Consider the following 18,814-nt stretch of genomic DNA (forward strand, 5'->3'; position numbering starts at 1 on the left):
AGTTTTTTAGTGATTTCTTTTTGATTTTAGGTCACAAAAATTATAAACTTTTTGTTAGTGCCATTAGTTTTAAAATTTTGAATAGTTTAAATTTAAATTTTTTAAAATTTGTGTGAATCACTAGTTTATGAATAACTTTACTATAAAAATAGAATTTTTTTTTCTTCTTTGCTATTTATTTTTTATTTATACTTACAATTAAATACTTATAGTTTGATTTTAGGTCACAAAAATTATATTCTTTTTGCTATTGAAGAATATTATAGTTTTATTTTAGTTGATCATAACATAATATTTTAATTGATTGTTTTTATTTTCATAAAAGTTTTGTAGTTTATTTTGTTTGCTATTAATTTATTATTTGAGCTAAATGACTCTGAAATTGGAAAGCATTTCAAAATGAACTCTGAAAAGGTTGAAAGTTGGCATGGTATCATAATTTCACCCACATAGCATGTGCATGTATAAAACGGACAATGGTAGCATGTTCGTCTGTTACAAATTTGGCATGGTATCATCATAATAGTTGCGGGAGAAAGTCTTCACTTTTCTTCCCTTGTGTCATTTGCTTATTGCGCCGTAACCATGGATAATCTTCATTGTTTATCAGGATGCTTGGGTCAGCCTTGACATTGAAGGGAGGAATTTCATGAAACTTTTCATAATCTTCAGACATGTCTGTCTTGCTGTCCACTCCCAGGATGTCCCTTTTTCCTGAAAGAACTATGTGGCGCTTTGGCTCATCGTATGATGTATTCGCTTCCTTATCTTTTCTTTTTCTCGGTTTGGTAGACATGTCCTTCACATAGATAACATGTGCCACATCATTGGCTAGGACGAACGGTTCGTCAGTGTACCCAAGATTTTTCATATCCACTATTGTCATTCCGTACTGTGGGTCTACCTGTACCCCCCCGCCTAACAGATTGACCCATTTGCACTTAAACAAAGGGACCTCAAAATCAGGTCCGAAGTCAAGTTCCCATATGTCCACTATGTAACCATAATATGTGTCCTTTACGCTCTCGGTTGCTGCATCAAAGCGGACACCGCTGTTTTGGTTGGTGCTCTTTTGATCTTGGGCGATCGTGTAAAATGTATTCCCATTTATCTCGTATCCTTTGTAAGTCAATACAGTCAAAGATGGTCCCCTGGACAACAAGTACAACTCATCACAAACAGTGTTGTCACCTCTGAGACGTGTTTCCAACCAACTGCTGAAAGTCCTGATGTGTTCACATGTAATCCAGTCGTCGCACTGCTCCGGGTGTTTGGAGCGCAGACTGTTCTTGTGTTCATCGACATATGGGGTCACCAAGGTAGAGTTCTGTAGAACTGTGTAGTGTGCTTGAGACCAAGAATATCCGTCCCTGCATATTATTGAGTCTCTTCCAAGAGTGCCTTTTCCAGTCAGTCTCCACTCATACCACGATTTAGGGAGACCTATCTTGTTAAGGCCAGGAATGAAGTCAACACAAAACCCGATAACATCCTCTGTTTGATGGCCCATGGAGATGCTTCCTTCTGGCCTAGCGCGGTTACGGACATATTTCTTTAGGACTCCCATGAACCTCTCAAAGGGGAACATATTGTGTAGAAATACGGGCCCCAGGATGACAATCTCGTCGACTAGATGAACTAGGACGTGCATCATGATATTGAAGAAGGATGAAGGGAACACCAGCTCGAAACTGACAAGACATTGCGCCACATCACTCCTTAGCCTTGGTACGATTTCTGGATCGATCACCTTCTGAGAGATTGCATTGAGGAATGCACATAGCTTCACAATGGCTAATCGGACTTTTTCCGGTAGAAGCCCCCTCAATGCAACCGGAAGCAGTTGCGTCATAATCACGTGGCAATCATGAGACTTTAGGTTCTGAAACTTTTTCTCTGGCATATTTATTATTCCCTTTATATTCGACGAGAAGCCAGTCGTGACCTTCATACTGAGCAGGCATTCAAAGAAGATTTCTTTCTCTTCTTTCATAAGAGCGTAGCTGGCAGGACCTTTATACTGCTTCGGAGGCATGCCATCTTTTTCGTGCAAACGTTGAAGGTCCTCTCGTGCCTCAGGTGTATCTTTTGTCTTCCCATACACGCCCAAGAAGCCTAGCAAGTTCACGCAAAGGTTCTTCGTCATGTGCATCACGTCGATTGAGGAGCGGACCTCTAGGTCTTTCCAGTAGGGTAGGTCCCAAAATATAGATTTCTTCTTCCACATGGGTGCGTGTCCCTCAGCGTCATTCGGAACAGCTAGTCCACCGGGACCCTTTCCAAAGATTACGTAGTGTAAATCATTGACCATAGCAAGCACGTGATCACCGGTGCGCATGGCGGGCTTCTTCCGGTGATCTGCCTCGCCTTTGAAATGCTTTCCTTTCTTTTGACATTGATGGTTGGTCGAAAGAAATCGACGATGGCCTAGGTACACATTCTTCCTGCATTTGTCCAGGTATATACTTTCAGTGTAATCTAAACAGTGCGTGCATGCGTGGTATCCTTTGTTTGTCTGTCCTGAAAGGTTACTGAGAGCGGTCCAATCGTTGATGGTCACAAACAGCAACGCCTTAAGGTTAAATTCCTCCTGTCTGTGCTCATCCCACGTACGTACACCGTTTCCATTCCACAGCTGTAAAAGTTCTTCAACTAATGGCCTTAGGTACACATCAATTTCGTTGCCGGGTTGCTTAGGGCCTTGGATGAGAACTGGCATCATAATGAACTTCCGCTTCATGCACATCCAAGGAGGAAGGTTATACATACATAGAGTCACGGGCCAGGTGCTGTGATTGCTGCTCTGCTCCCCGAAAGGATTAATGCCATCCGCGCTTAAAGCAAACCATACATTCCTTGGGTCCTTTGCAAACTCATCCCAGTACTTTCTCTCGATTTTTCTCCACTGCGACCCATCAGCGGGTGCTCTCAACTTCCCATCTTTCTTTCGGTTCTCACTGTGCCATCGCATAAACTTGGCATGATCTTCGTTTCTGAACAGACGTTTCAACCGTGGTATTATAGGAGCATACCACATCACCTTCGCAGGAACCCTCTTCCTGAGGGGCTCGCCGTCAACGTCACCAGGGTCATCTCGTCTGATCTTATACCGCAACGCACCGCATACCGGGCATGCGTTTAGATCCTTGTATGCACTGCGGTAGAGGATGCAGTCATTAGGGCATGCATGTATCTTCTCCACCTCCAATCCTAGAGGGCATACGACCTTCTTTGCTGCGTATGTACTGTCGGGCAATTCGTTATCCTTTGGAAGCTTCTTCTTCAATATTTTCATTAGCTTCTCAAATTCTTTGTCAGCCACAGCATTCTCTACCTTCCACTGCAGCAATTCCAGTACGGTACCGAGCTTTGTGTTGCCATCTTCGCAATTGGGGTATAACCCTTTTTTGTCATCCTCTAACATGCGATCGAACTTCAGCTTCTCCTTTTGACTAATGCATTGCATCCTTGCATCGACAATGACCCGGCGGAGATCATCATCATCGGGCACATCGTCTGGTTCCTCTTGATCTTCACCAGCTCCCCCCGTTGCAGCATCACCGTATTCAGGGGGCACATAGGTGTCATCGTACTCTTCTTCTTCGCCGTCTTCCATCATAACCCCTATTTCTCCGTGCCTCGTCCAAACATTATAGTGTGGAATGAAACCCTTGTAAAGCAGGTGGGAGTGAAGGATTTTCCGGTTAGAGTAAGACCTCGTATTCCCACATTCAGTGCATGGACAACACATAAAACCATTCTGCTTGTTTGCCTCGGCCGCATAGAGAAACTCATGCACGCCCTTAATGTACTCGCGGGTGTGTCTGTCACCGTACATCCATTGCCGGTTCATCTGCATGCATTATATATAATTAAGTGTCCAAATTAATAGAAGTTCATCATCACATTAAAACCAAAGTGCATACATAGTTCTCATCTAACAACATATAGCTCTCCGGAGCATCTAATTAATTAAACCATACATTAAAACTATGTAAAACACTTCAATGCGAAAACAAATGCAATCATAATCGCAACCAAGGTAACAATTGATCCAATGGCATAATGATACCAAGCCTCGGTATGAATGGCATATTTTCTAATCTTTCTAATCTTCAAGCGCATTGCATCCATCTTGATCTTGTGATCATCGACGACATCCGCAACATGCAACTCCAATATCATCTTCTCCTCCTCAATTTTTTATTTTTTCCTTCAACAAATTGTTTCCTTCTTCAACTAAATTTAACCTCTCGACAATAGGGTCGGTTGGCATTTCCGATTCACATACATCCTAGATAAATAAAATCCATGTCACGTTGGTCGGCATAATTTTCATAAACAATAAATGAACCAATAGTTATAAAGATAATATACATACCAAATCCGAATCATAGACAGGATGAGGGCCGACGGGGGCGGATACCAAAAACCATCTCACTATATAAGATGCAATAATAAATGTAACAAAATGATACAAGTATCTATCTAAACATACAAGTAAGAATATTTTTCCTTTCAGAAAGAAGATAAGAACAAGAGGCTCACCACGGTGGTGTCGGTGATGAGATCGGCGCAGGTGATCGACGGCGGTGAAGACGGGGACGGGGCGTGACGGACCGCTAAATCTAGACAAATCTCGAGGAAAATGGAGCTTGGAGGTCGAGCTTCGAGAGGAGAAAGCTTAAGTAGTGTGGCTCGGGCATTCCATCAAACACCTCATGTGCATAGGAGGTGAGCTAGAGCACCACTAAGCCCTCTCCCCCTCGGCCAGAAAAAACAGAGCACTGTGCTCTGCTCTTGCGCGAGGAGGTATATATATAGGCACCTCATTGGTCCCGGTTGATGACATGAACCGGGACTAAAGGGAAGCCTTTGGTCCCGGTTCAAGCCACCAACCGGGACCAATGGTGGTGGGCCAGGAGCGAGGTCCATTGGTCCCGGTTCGTCCCACCAACCGGGACCAAAAGGTCCAGAAGAACCGGGACCAATGGACCACGTGGCCCGGCCGGCCCCTGGGCTCACGAACCGGGACCAATGCCCACATTGGTCCCGGTTCTAGACTGAACCGGGACTAATGGGCTGAGCCGGCCTGGACCATAGCCCTGTTTTCTACTAGTGAAAGTTGTATGGCAATGTATCTCAGAATGGCTATGGAAATGCCATAATAGGTAGGTATGTTGGCTGTTTTGAGGAAGATATAAGGAGGTTTATGTGTGAAAGAGCGTATCATATCAGGGGGTTTGGATGCACCGGCGAAGTTTGCACCAACTCTCAATGTGAGAAAGGGCAATGCACGATACCGAAGAGGCTAGCAATGATGGAAGGGTGAGAGTGCGTATAATCCATGGACTCAACATTAGTCATAAAGAACTCACATACTTATTGCAAAAAATCTACAAGTCATCAAAAACCAAGCACTACGCGCATGCTCCTAGGTGGATAGATTGGTAGGAAAAGACCATCGCTCGTCCCCGACTGCCACTCATTAGGAGGACAATCAAAGAACACCTCATGTTTCAAATTTGTTACATAACGTTTACCATACATGCATGCTACGGGACTTGCAAACTTCAACACAAGTATTTCTCAAACAATCATCAAGCGTCAAACTTCTCTTAGTATTCAACACACTCATAAGAAAGTTTTTACTAGTCTTGAATACCTAGCATATTAGGATTAAGAAAATTACCATGCTGTTTAAGACTCTCAAAATAATATAAGTGAAGCATGAGATTTCATATATTTCTTCAAAATAAATCCACTGCCGTGCTCTAAAAGATACAAGTGAAGCACTAGAGCAAACAACAAACTACTCCAAAAGATATAAGTGAAGATCAATGAGTAGTTGAATAAATATGTAACTATTTGAAGACTCTCTAACATTTAAGGATTTCAGATCTTGGTACTTTATTCAAACATCAAGCAAAGCTAAATAAAATAAAATGACGCTCCAAGCAAAACACATATCATGTGGTGAATAAAAATATAGCTCCAAGTAAAGTTACCGATGAACGAAGATGAAAGAGGGGATGCCATCCGGGGCATCCCCAAGCTTAGGCTCTTGGTTATCCTTGAATATTACCTAGGGGTGCCTTGGGAATCCCCAAGCTTAGGCTCTTTCCACTCCTTATTCCATAGTCCATCGAATCTTTACCCAAAACTTGAAAACTTCACAACACAAAACTTAACAGAAAACTTGTAAGCTCCGTTAGTATAAGAAAATAAATCACCACTTAGGTATTGTAATGAACTCATTCTTTATTTATATTGGTGTTAAACCTACTGTATTCCAACTTATCTATGGTTTATAAACTATTTTACTAGCCATAGATTCATTAAAATAAGCAAATAACACATAGAAAACAGAATCTATCAAAAACCGAACAATCTGTAGTAATCTGTATCAAACGTATACTTATGGAACTCCAAAAATTCTAAACTAAATTTTTGGACCTGAGTAATTTGTCTAGTAATCATCTACAAAAAGAATCAACTAAATAGCACTCTCCAGTAAAAAGTTTTAGCTAATCTCGTGAGCGCTAAAGTTTCTGTTTTTTACAGCATGATCATAAAGACTTCACCCAAGTCTTCCCAAAGGTTCTACTTGGCACAAACACTAATTAAAACACAAAACCACATCTAAACATAAGCTATATGGATCATTTATTCCTAAACAGAACCAAAAAGTAAGAAACTAAAATAAAATTGGGTTGCCTCCCAACAAGCGCTAACGTTTAACGCCCCTAGCTAGGCATGATGATTTCAATGACGCTCACCTAAAAGATAAGAATTGAAATATAAAGAGATCATCATGAAGAATATTACTAGCACATTTAAGTCTAACCCACTTCCTATGAATAGGGATTTTGTGAGCAAAAAACTTATGGGAACAAGAATCAACTTGCATAGGAAGGTAAAACAAGCATAACTTCAAGATGTTAAGCACATAGAGAGGAAACTTGATGTTATTGCAATTCCTACAAGCATACATTCCTCCCTCATAATAATTTTCAGTAGCATCATGAATGAATTCAACAATATAACCAGAACCTAAAGCATTCTTTCATGATCTACTTGCATAGAAATTTTATTACTCTCCACATAAGCAAAATTCTTCTCATTCGGAATAGTGGGAGTATCATAAGAGACTTGAATACTATAAATTGTTTCCACATTAAAAGGGTAATGTTCAGAGAAAGGGTACTCATAATCATGACAAGTTTTATAAATATAATCATCACTACTCTTTATAGCATAAGTTTTATCACAATAATCATCATAAGTAGCAACTTTGTTCTCATCATAATCGATTGAAACCTCTTCCAAAATAGTGGATACATCACAAAATAAAGTCATGAACTCTCCAAATCCACTTTCATAAATATTATAAGATTCAACATCCTCCAAAATAGTGAGATTATTACTTCCTAAAGTTGACACTCTTCCAAACCCACTTTCATCAATATAATCATCATAGGTAGAAGACATGCTATCATCATAACAACTTTGCATATCAAAACTTGGGAGGCTAAAAATTCATCTTCATTAAATGTAGCATCCCCAAGATTGGGACAAACATTAATTGCAGCAAATATATTCTCAAAAACATCATCTTCATCAAACATAGCATCCCCAAGTTTGAGCCTTTTCATATCATAAGCATAATCACTCTCATCATCAATAGTATGGATAGCACCAATAGTATAGCAATTATCATATTCTTCCAAGCAAGTGCCAAAAAGATTTTCAAGATCATAAGGAGTATCATTATCTTCCCAATCATAATCATCACAACAAGCAATAGGCATAACGAGATCATCATCAAGTGCATCATCTTCCACAATTATTTTTGATTCATTTTCATGAGGCGGAAAAATAATAGGAGCAACATTATTTGGGAGAGATATCTTTTAACCTCTCTTCCTTTTTATTTTCTTCTTCTTCACCTCATGTGTGGGTTCAATCCTCTTTTTGGAGTTCCTTATTAATGAGATTGGTTGAATAGAAGGCTCCTCCTCGTTACCTGATTCATCATAAGAAATAATAGGAAGATATTGGGAAGTCTCTTCCCTTTCATTAGTATTCTCTTCATCTTCTATTTGTTTTCTTTTCTTTATGTAATTGGCAACATAAGGATTTTCAATGCAATTCACCACACAATACATATAAATTTCTTCTAGATCAAAACCAAGAAGTTTATAACGGGCAAATTCTGGAAGATGCCTAGTTATATGTTTCATTTCTTCGCAACCCATAAGCAAGCTAAGTTCATTATAATGTGCAAGGGAAATCAAGTCATCACAATTTTTGGACACGATTAGATCATGAAACAATTTGCATCGGAGAGCTAAATGACCCTGTTCATTGCAAAGTCCACAAGTACGGCCAAGAAATTTTAAATTTTCAGCACAAACATCTAGCCTTTCTTGCAACAATTTAGTTTCTAAGTGCTTATGCCTCTTGCAATATCTATCTTCCCTATTTGGTATGTACTTGCAAACCCAATGCACTCCACAAAAATTGACATGTTTATAGGAGACATTTTCATCATAACTAGTGCAATCGTCATTAGTACCATGGATATTCAAGGAGTTCATACTAACAACATTGCAATCATGCTCATCATTCAAAGATTTAGTGCCAAACATTTTAATGCATTCTTCTTCTAACACTTTGACACAATTTTCCTTTCCATCATACTCACGAAAGATATTAAAAAGATGAAGCGTATGAGGTAAACTCAATTCCATTTTCTGTAATTTTCTTTTATAAACTAAACTAGTGCTAAAACAAGAAACAAAAAGATTCGATTGCAAGATCTAAAGATATACCTTCAAGAACTCACCTCCCCGGCAACGGCGCCAGAAAAGAGCTTGATGTCTACTACACAACCTTCTTCTTATAGACGTTGTTGGGCCTCCAAGTGCAGAGGTTTGTAGGACAATGGCAAATTTCCCTCAAGTGGATGACCTAAGGTTTATCAATCCGTAGGAGGCGTAGGATGAAGATGGTCTCTCTCAAGCAACCCTGCAACCAAATAACAAGGAGTCTCTTGTGTCCCCAACACACCCAATACAATGGTAAATTGTATAGGTGCACTAGTTCGGTGAAGAGATGGTGATACAAGTGGTATATGGATGATAGATAAAAGTTTTTGTAATCTGAAAATATAAAAACAGCAAGGTAGGAAGTGGTAAAAGTGATCACAAACGGTACTACAATGCTAGGAAACAAGGCCTAGGGTTCATACTTTCACTAGTGCAAGTTCTCTCAACAATAATAACATAATTGGATCATATAACTATCCCTCAACATGCAACAAAGAGTCACTCCAAAGTCACCAATAGCTGAGAACAAACAAAGATATTATGGTAGGGTACAAAACCACCTCAAAGTTATTCTTTCCAATCAATCTGTTGGGCTATTCCTATAAGTGTCACAAACAGCCCTAGATTTTGTACTAGAATAACACCTTAAGACACAAATCAACCAAAACCCTAATGTCACCTAGATACTCCAATGTCACCTCAAGTATCCGTGGGTATGATTATACGATATGCATCACACAATCTCAGATTCATCTATTCAACCAACACATAGAACCTCAAAGAGTGCTCCAAAGTTTCTACCGGAGAATCAAGACAAAAACGTGTGCCAACCCCTATGCATAAGTTCATGGGCGGAACCTGCAAGTTGGTCACCAAAACATACATCAAGTGAATCACGTGATATCCCATTGTCACCATAGATACGCACGGCAAGACATACATCAAGTGTTCTCAAATGATTAAAGACTCAATCTGATAAGATAACTTCAAAGGGAAAACTCAATCCATTACAAGAGAGTAGAGGGGGGTAAGAAACATAAGATCCAACTATAATAGCAAAGCTCGCGATACATCAAGATCGCGCCAAATCAAGAACACAAGAGAGAGAGAGAGAGAGAGAGAGAGAGAGAGAGATCAAACACATTGCTACTGGTACATACCCTCAGCCCCGAGGGTGAACTACTCCCTCCTCGTCATGGTTAGCGTCGGGATGATGAAGATGGCCACCGGTGAGGGTTCCCCCATCCGGCAGGGTGTCGGAACGGGCTCCCGAGAGGTTTTTGGTGGCTACAGAGGCTTGCGGCGGCGGAACTCCCGATCTATTATGTTCCCCGAAGTTTTTAGGGTATATGGATATATATAGGCGGAAGAAATACGCCAGGGGAGCCACGAGGGGCCCACGAGGGTGGAGGGTGCGCCCTAGGGGGGTGGGCGCACCCCCCTACCTCGTGGCTCCCTCGTTTCTTTCCTGATGTGCACTCCAAGTCTACCAGGTTGCTTTCCTTCCAAAAATAACTTCTCCAGAAGGTTTCATTCCGTTTCGACTCCGTTAGATATTCCTTTGCTTCGAAACACTAAAATAGGCAAAAAACAACAATTCTGGGATGGGCCTCCGGTTAATAGGTTAGTCCCAAAAATAATATAAAAGTGGATAATAAAGCCCAATATTGTCCAAAACAGTAGATAATATGGCAAGGAGCAATCAAAAATTATAGATACATTGGAGACGTATCAAGAAGCAACCAACAATACAACAGAATATGAAGGGCTCCTTGTCGGGCTCAGGATTGCTGTGGAATTGGGAATTAAGAAACTGATCATTCGAGGAGATTCATAGTTTGTGGTGGGACAAGTCAACAAGGATTACCAACGCCCATTGATGGAGGCATACGTCAAGGAAGTGAGGAGATTGGGGGGGCACTTTGACGGATTGCAAACAGAGCACGTACCCCATGCGGAAAACAGCATAGCTAATCATCTTTCAAAGTGTCCTATGCATAAGCTTCCTGTGGATCCAGGGACTTTTGTTCTCCATCTCACTCAACCCTCCATATCCCCAGCAACAATGGCCCAGAAAAGGAGAAAGTTGGAGTCCGGTAAGCCTCTCCCGATAGAGCCGTCCGCTCCTGGCAGAGACCCTGCCGGAAACAACTCCCCGCAGCCTGCCAGACCACACCCTCTAGCCAGGCCCATGGACCCCGCGAACGAGGCATGTTCTCCTGCAGCAAAGGAGGTGCCGCTAGTCCTCATTATCGAGCCCCAGGCTCCAACTTGGGCAAGGCACATTTTCCACTTCCTCCAAACTGGAGAGCTTCCCGGTGACCAAGGTGAAGCTGAAAGAGTAGCCCGAAGGGCTAGTATGTATCAGTTTTTCGATGACACTCTGTATAGAAGGAGGCCCAACGGTGTGAAATTGAAGTGCGTCTGCCGGGAAGAAGGGAAGGAACTGCTGGCTGAGATACACAAAGGCATGTGCGACTCCCACATTAGATCAAGGGAATTCGTTGGGAAAGCATTCCGGCAAGGATTCTATTGGCCCAGAGCACTCCAAGATGCGGTCGAGCTAGTCACCAAGTGTGAAGCCTGCTAGTTCCATTCCAAGAAAATCCAACTGCCTGCCCAGGCCCTTCAGACAATCCCTCTATCATGGCCATTTTCGGTCTGGGGGCTCCATATCCTCGGCCCCTTCCCCTGAGAAATCAGGGGCTTTGTATTCTTGTTCGTTGTTATCGACAAGTTTACAAAGTGGTCGAAAGTGACTGCCATGAGAAAGGTGATTGCTCAGTCAGCTATCAAGTTGTTGAAAGAACTCGTGTGTCGTTTTGGAGTTCCGGCAAGGATCATTACCGACAATGGCACCCAGTTCACAAGTCGTGCCTTCATGCAATGTGTTCATTCCCTCGGATGCAGGATCTCATTTGCCTCTGTGGCACACCCCCGGAGCAATGGACAAGCTGAGAGGGCGAATGCTGAAGTGTTGCAGGGCCTCAAGACGAGAACCTTTGATACGCTGCAGAAGCGCGACAGACGGTGGATCGAGGAGCTGCCGGTAGTTCTCTGGTCCCTCAGAACAAAACCAAACCGAGCTACCAGGAATACTCCCTTCTCCCTAGTCTACGGGGCATAAGAAGTTATCGCCATGTAACTCATTTACGGGCCGCCTCGGGTGCTTGCCTAAGATGAAGTAGAACATGATCAGCACCGGCGTGACAATGATGTGCTACTCAAGGTGAACCGTCTCCGGGCTGCTACACGTGTTGCACGCTATCAGCAAGCCCTGCGTCGCTATCATAGCTGTAGGGTTCACGCCCGGTGTTTTGAGTAAGGTGACCTTGTCCTTGGGCGCATTCAGTCCGCCAAGGGTACAAACAAGTTGTCACCAAAGAGGGAAGGCCCTTATCGGGTAGTATGAGTCACCACACCTGCCGCAGTCCGTTTGGAGACCGAAGATGGCATTCAATTGCAAAACTCATGGAATATTGAGCATCTCTGCAAGTTCTACCCGTAAGGCGTGGCTGTCGGGCCCTGCTTGACAGCCACCCATTTGTACAGGCCTTGCCTCGGCTGCGTCTAACCCCTTGTACAAAGCCAGGGCGATGACCCTGTGCAAGAGAAAATAAAGAAGCGCTATGGGGGGGCTTGATCAAGATTGCATGCATGCACAAGCATTCCAAGATCACTGCATAAGTGTTTCATGAGCATTTGCATATGTATATAGATAGGATCGCATCCTGTATTCATTCTCATCTGCATGAAGCTGCAGGTTCCTGTCGTGAACTTGTCTTCGACAAGGAGTTGAGAAGATTGCCCGACATTGCGATCCTCGGCAAGCCAAACAGATAAGTTCTACCTCATGTCCATTAGTGTTCTATAAGCTATAACTTGTGCATAAGAAAACCTCTCTACTCTTTTGAGACTTAGGTGCTCCCATCCTTGACTCGAATGTTGCTTCGGTTAGGATGGTCGCAGTGGCCTTTGGTAAAAAGAAGTTGGCAGCGGGCTGGTCCCTTTGTATTTTGCCTGGTAGACGCAGCTCTCCGGCATACAAAAAGGGTGCCGGCAAATTAGCCTGCTGGGGAAAACTCGTTTATTTACACTAAAGAGGCATCCCACCTCTGCATGGACGTATACATACACGGGTTCCCGGCAAGGTTCATATTTTTCATTAACATGCTAATACAAGTACAAGCATTACAGAACACAAACATGGACTCGAGAGATTACATTATTTGAATTAAAATTTGGCAAGTGCCTATAGGTTTAAGATTGAAAAAAGATAAGTGCTACGTAAACTCCTCTCCTTGTCCCTCTTATCCCAGGTAGTGCGGTGGGAAGAGAAGAGGATGGGCGACGCGCCGGCGCAACGCCACCCCGATCCCCATCAGGAGCCGACGAGCACAACATGACAAGATCGGAAGTGGTGAGACTGCGAAGGAGGAAGACGTGCGGATCACCTCGGCGCCCCCTGGTCACCGCCTCTAGTGCTAAACGGGGAGCTCCAGCACAGGCACAGGCAGAGGGGGACGCTGGGACCCAGCCAGAAGATCCCTGAGGGAAGCGGAAGTGCCAGGGGTAAGCCTTTCCCCGACAGCCGGGGGAAACGGTGATGACGGCGCTAGAGAAAGGGGGAAGAGCCAGACAGATGGACAGCAGGTCGCCAGTACGAGACGAACGCGTCGATGCAGTTGTGCTTCTACTGGACGTCCTGCCTCCCGCCTTCTCCTTCTCCCCTGGATTCGTCTTCATCAACATTGTTCCGGGGGAAGGCCGGGACTCCAGCCCGGCGCCTCCCCCAGAGAGACGGCGAGTGACCAAGACGACCAGGGGGCTTGAGGTGCGCCGCTCCCCACCTTGGCAGGCAGGAAGGCGCACCTCTCGTCGACATCAGCCCCAAGACTTCCGGGGCGGGCAGTGCTGGGATTACTAGTGATCTCCAGACCCGCCTCCCGACCGAGTCTTGAAGGAACCAAGAGATTCGCCACAACAAGGACTAGGCTCACTCCTCGGGCATGAGTGTCGGTGTCAAAATCGGCGGATCTCGGGTAGGGGGTCCCGAACTGTGCGTCTAGGATCGATGGTAACAGGAGACAGGGGACACGGTGTTTGCCCAGGTTCGGGCCCTCTCTATGGAGGTAATACCCTACTTCCTGCTTGATTGATCTTGATGAATATGAGTATTACAAGAGTTGATCTACCACGAGATCGTAATGGCTAAACCCTAGAGGTCTAGCCTGTATGACTATGGTAATGTGTGTTCTTTCCGGACTAACCCCTCTGGTTTATATAAACACCGGGGGGTCTAGGGTTTACATAGAGTCGGTTACACAAGGAGGAATCTACACAATCGGTCGCCAAGCTTGCCTTCCACGCCAAGTAGAGTCCAATCCGGACATGGGTACAGTCTTCGGCCTTCATGTCTTCACAGTCCATCAGTCCAGCCCATGGATAATAGGCCGGACGCCCGAGGACCGCTTAGTCTAGGACTCCCTCAGTAGCCCCTGAACCTGGCTTCAATGACGAGGAGTCCGGCGCGCAGATTGTCTTCGACATTGCAAGGCGGGTTCCCCTTTCCGAACTCCACAATAGTCTTCAGACGCGATAACAGTATCCCGACCTGCCACATACACACCATACATAACCACAGAGAGAATATATATTTTCACACGAGTTCCATCCGTTGACAACTTTTTTAATAACATAGCATCATGCCTATCCGCTCATAATTTCGAACCGTTTCCTATCTGTCGTTCCACGTTTCATGACACGGTTGCCATTGGCATGTCTTGTCAAAGTAGAGATCGTGTCCCCTTATTTCGGGATTCTCATCAATGCGGGCATGGGTAACCCAACCATGCCGTTTATACAGCCCTTGGGAATACGCGAGTTTTTAGGACGAGTGGGGGGCGATTGATATTCGCTACCTTTATAAGGGGATAAGGACTCCCTCTTCCTCTCGCACATCCTCTCTCTATCTCCGTCTTTCCAATCTCGAGCTCCAGCGCCCAAGTACTCATCTCCTTTCCACTCAAGCAAACATGTTCGGATCCGGAGGTCGGGGGAAGTGGATGGTCTCCTCCGTCAAGGAGGAGGACATTACCGAGCTTCGAGTGGCCGGGTATTTGGAGAAGGAGATTACCCACCGTCTACCGGTCGAGGACCAAGTCGTCTCCATGCAGAAGCCCGCCAAGCCCCAATTTCTTCCGCGGGCTAGGGTTTCCGCTCCACCCTTTCGTTCGCGGGCTGATGTACTATTACGGGATAGACTTTCACGATCTGTCCCCGAATTCCTTCCTCAACATCTCCATGTTAATCGTCATGTGCGAGGCCTTCCTCCACATCCAACCTCACTTTGGGCTGTGGCTCAAGGTCTTCAACGTGAAGCCGAAGGTGGTGGACGGCCAGCACGCAGAGTGCGGAGGACCCATGGTGAGCAAGCTACCCAACGTCTCCTGGCCGAAAGTTACCTTTGTGGAGATAGTGGAGTGGCAGAGACAATGATTCTACATCACAGAACTCGGCGGCACCAACTGGGCCGCGACTGCCGAATTCCGCTCCGGGGCTCCCATGCGACTCAACTCTTGGGTCGAGAAGAGTTCGGACTGGTGCTCGCCCGATGAGCTGATAGCATTGCCGACGCGCGTCACGAGCATGATAGCCAAAGATGTCAAGCTCGTCGATGTGATCGAGGTGATGCTAGTTCGCCGGATTCTCACATGCCAGCACAGAGGCCGCCCTCTGTGGGATTTTAATCCGAAGAAACGTCAGACCCCAGTGAGTCTCTTTGAGACCACCCACGAAGACGCCTGGAAGTTGCTCTTTAAGGGCAACGAGAAACCACCGGCCACGGATTTAGACCATGGTCACGACTGTAAACACCCCACCGGTGAGGTATGCTACTTTTGGCGTATCCCCAACTTGAATTTTTCGAGGAGGATGTCTGAGCTTTTATTATTGTTCTTTCAGGACTGGACGGAGAGGGCGAAGCGGATCCAATGTCTGGCTCCGCTACCCGAAGAACCGGTCATCCCGTGCCTAGCAAAGATGCTGGTGCCGGTGCCGCATAAGGCGCTGGAGAAGAAGGCCAAGGGGGCCAAGAGTGGCCCCAAGTCGCAAGGGCACTCCGGACATAGCGTCCGAAGACGATGAAGCTCATTCCTCTGTCCCTAAGGACAATGATGAGGAAGAGGAGGACGAAGAGGAAAACAACCCTCCCCCTAAGGAGAGGAGGAAGAAGAGGGCGGCTTTGGTGCATCCGAAAGCGGAAGCGCCCAAGAAGGGGAAGGGCGTCCGAGCGGTCAATACCGCGTGGGACGTTGACAGTAGTCCGGAACGACACCCCCGCACTAAGACCCAAGCCGCATCGTAAGTGACAGGGCTCGCTCATGCGTGCATCCATCCCTTTCTCTTCATTATTTTGACATAATTAACTGTACTATTGCAGTCTGGCCCATGACCTTATCCAGCGATCCTCATCCGGAGGTTCGTTGGCTCCATCAAAGATGGAGAGCATGTCGCCACCACCTTCTTATTCCACCGGGGCCCAGGACGACATGGAGGTGTTGTCCCGGAGGACCACCCCGAACCAGGGAGGAGCCCAGGACGCTATCCAGGAGGCGGCACGAGGTAAGACCTCCACTGACGGACACATGGGGGAGCCGAGCCCTATGGAGACTAGCGAAGAGGGTCGTATCCAGTCCGGCCCTCCACCGAATACGATTCCGGAGACTCATATAGCTCCGGAGTCAGGCGAGCAGCCCCCTTTCAAAGAGGGGGGTGCGCCGCTTCCACCGGTGGCCCCTGTCCATCCAGGGGTGTCAGATAACCTGATGAAGGCACTACGAGGCGCCTCCGTCATGGACGAGCACCGTGTCCTTATGGGTGCGGTGATCGAGAAGGTTCAGTCCGCCAAGAACAGACTGGATGAAGCCTGCAGCAACCTGTTGACAGGTTTTGAGGTAAGGAAGAGAAAAAACCCATGTAGACTGTAGCCCCTGAGATGCTGTCTGGTGTTCTGCGAGACAAACCGGACAGAGGATCAGTCCTTTGTTATAGGAGACTAACTGAATGTGTATTAATAAGCAGGCGTCACTGTTGGCCGCAACCTCGCATGCTGCTGAGGTCTCTGAACTGAAGCAGAGGCTGGAGTGGACCGAGAACGAGCTCAGCGATGTTAAAATTTGGCTTCAGGAGAAACAAGGTAAATGACGACTTGCTATGTGTTCAGAAAGAATAGGCGTTGTATATTGACCGCGGTGTCATGATATGTGTAGGAGCCGCGACCGAGGTCAAGGCCCTGAGGAAGGCCCTGGGCGAGGCCGAGGAGGGGGCTATCCAGCAGCAAGCCGCCTGTAAGAAGCTCAAGGCCCAGGTCAAAGAAATCCAGCAAGAGCTCCAAGATGCGGTGAAAAAATGCGAGACCTTGGAGCATGATGCGTCGGCTCAAGGGGCCAAACTCACCAAGGCTCGTCAGAGCGTGGAGACCGCACGGAGTGAGGCCCAGGCCACCCTCCAGGAGATCTAGGAGGCCAAGAAGACCACGGCGGGTAAGGCCTTTAAGCTGATTTACCACGCAGTGCATCCAACGCCTTGGAGTTCTATCGAGCCGAAGGAGGGGGATCTACGGAGAAGCTATTCTGGTCACAATATGTAGCGTCAGAGCCTCATGTGTCCTTCACCGATCAGCTGAAACAGCTGGTGGAGCTGCATAGGGTGGCCAAACTAGCCATGAAGGATTTGATAATCCGGCTATGGCCAGCCAAAGCCATGCCAGGCAGCTACTTCGGACTCGTGAGGCGGATGGTGAACGCCTGCCCTCGGCTAGACGCCGTCAAGCGCTCTGGCTGTATTGAAGGTGCCCGCATGGCCTTCGCTCGTTGCAAGATGTGGTGGGCGAAGATGAACGCCGTTTGAGTTGCCAGCGGGCTGCCGGAGGCAAGGAGCACCGCACACCCGAGTGATATTTCGCGGATGTCATAGAAGGGTCTCGACTTGTAGCAACACAATGTTCGCAGGACATTGTATTTGAGTAAATGTATTCGTGTCGCCTTTGCCTTGTATTATGGAAACAAAGCCTGTTTTTGTGATGTAATTTTGTTATGATTTTAATTGTTTCCTCCTGTGCGGCCGTGTTGCGTATAATACGAGGGTTGGCCAGTCGTCGGCTTCTGCCCTCACGTAGGTAGTACGGAGGTGTTCGGGATGGAATCTAAACAATCTTGATCCAATTGTATGGTCCTTGAATGAGTTGTTTAGCGCAACGAACAAGGCAATCAGACTATACGGCTTAAACGCCCTCACTTAGCCATAAGAGTTTTATAATAAAGCATGGGCGCAGCCCCTAGTTTAAGCCGGAGTGATGTCAGAATCTGATCGGGAAGTGTCGATCTCTTGCATAATGCGGAAAAAATCTCCAACAATTTGTAACCCTCGAACAGATGACCGGATCTCGTCGTATCATGACAGCCAGTTTTCGGCTTTCTCTACTGAGGTGCTCATCTGGTCAAGGCCAGGGCACAATCGCAGTAGTTCTCCCTTTACTACCCTAGCCGATTCAGCGGAACATAGGGTAGCAAGCACAGGATCCGGGCAACCCAACTATTAACCAAAGACATGATTCGGAGCCAATGCATATAATGCTAAATTCGGGGTGCCAAACTTATCCATAAGAAGTTTTCGGACTTTGCCGCCGTATTATTGGGCGATGGAGAGCCCCTGGTGAGTGTGAGACGTACCAAAGTGTACGGATGCGTTCGACAAGCAAATCGAAATAAAATGGAGTAAGAAATGAAAACCACAGAAACTGGGTCGCAAACCATTTTCATTATAACTGTATGGATACGTTAAGGCGTATCTTGTACAAAAAGTGTGATAAGCGTCCGGGCTATTTATCATGCCGGAGTCTAGAGGGTGCAACGTGCGGGTCCTGAGAAGTAAGTAGAAATACCGTCGAGAAGAGCATATAGAGGTTACCCTACACACGTATG

Source organism: Triticum aestivum, chromosome 4A (genome assembly GCF_018294505.1).
Source record: "Triticum aestivum cultivar Chinese Spring chromosome 4A, IWGSC CS RefSeq v2.1, whole genome shotgun sequence".
Lineage (NCBI taxonomy): Eukaryota > Viridiplantae > Streptophyta > Magnoliopsida > Poales > Poaceae > Triticum > Triticum aestivum.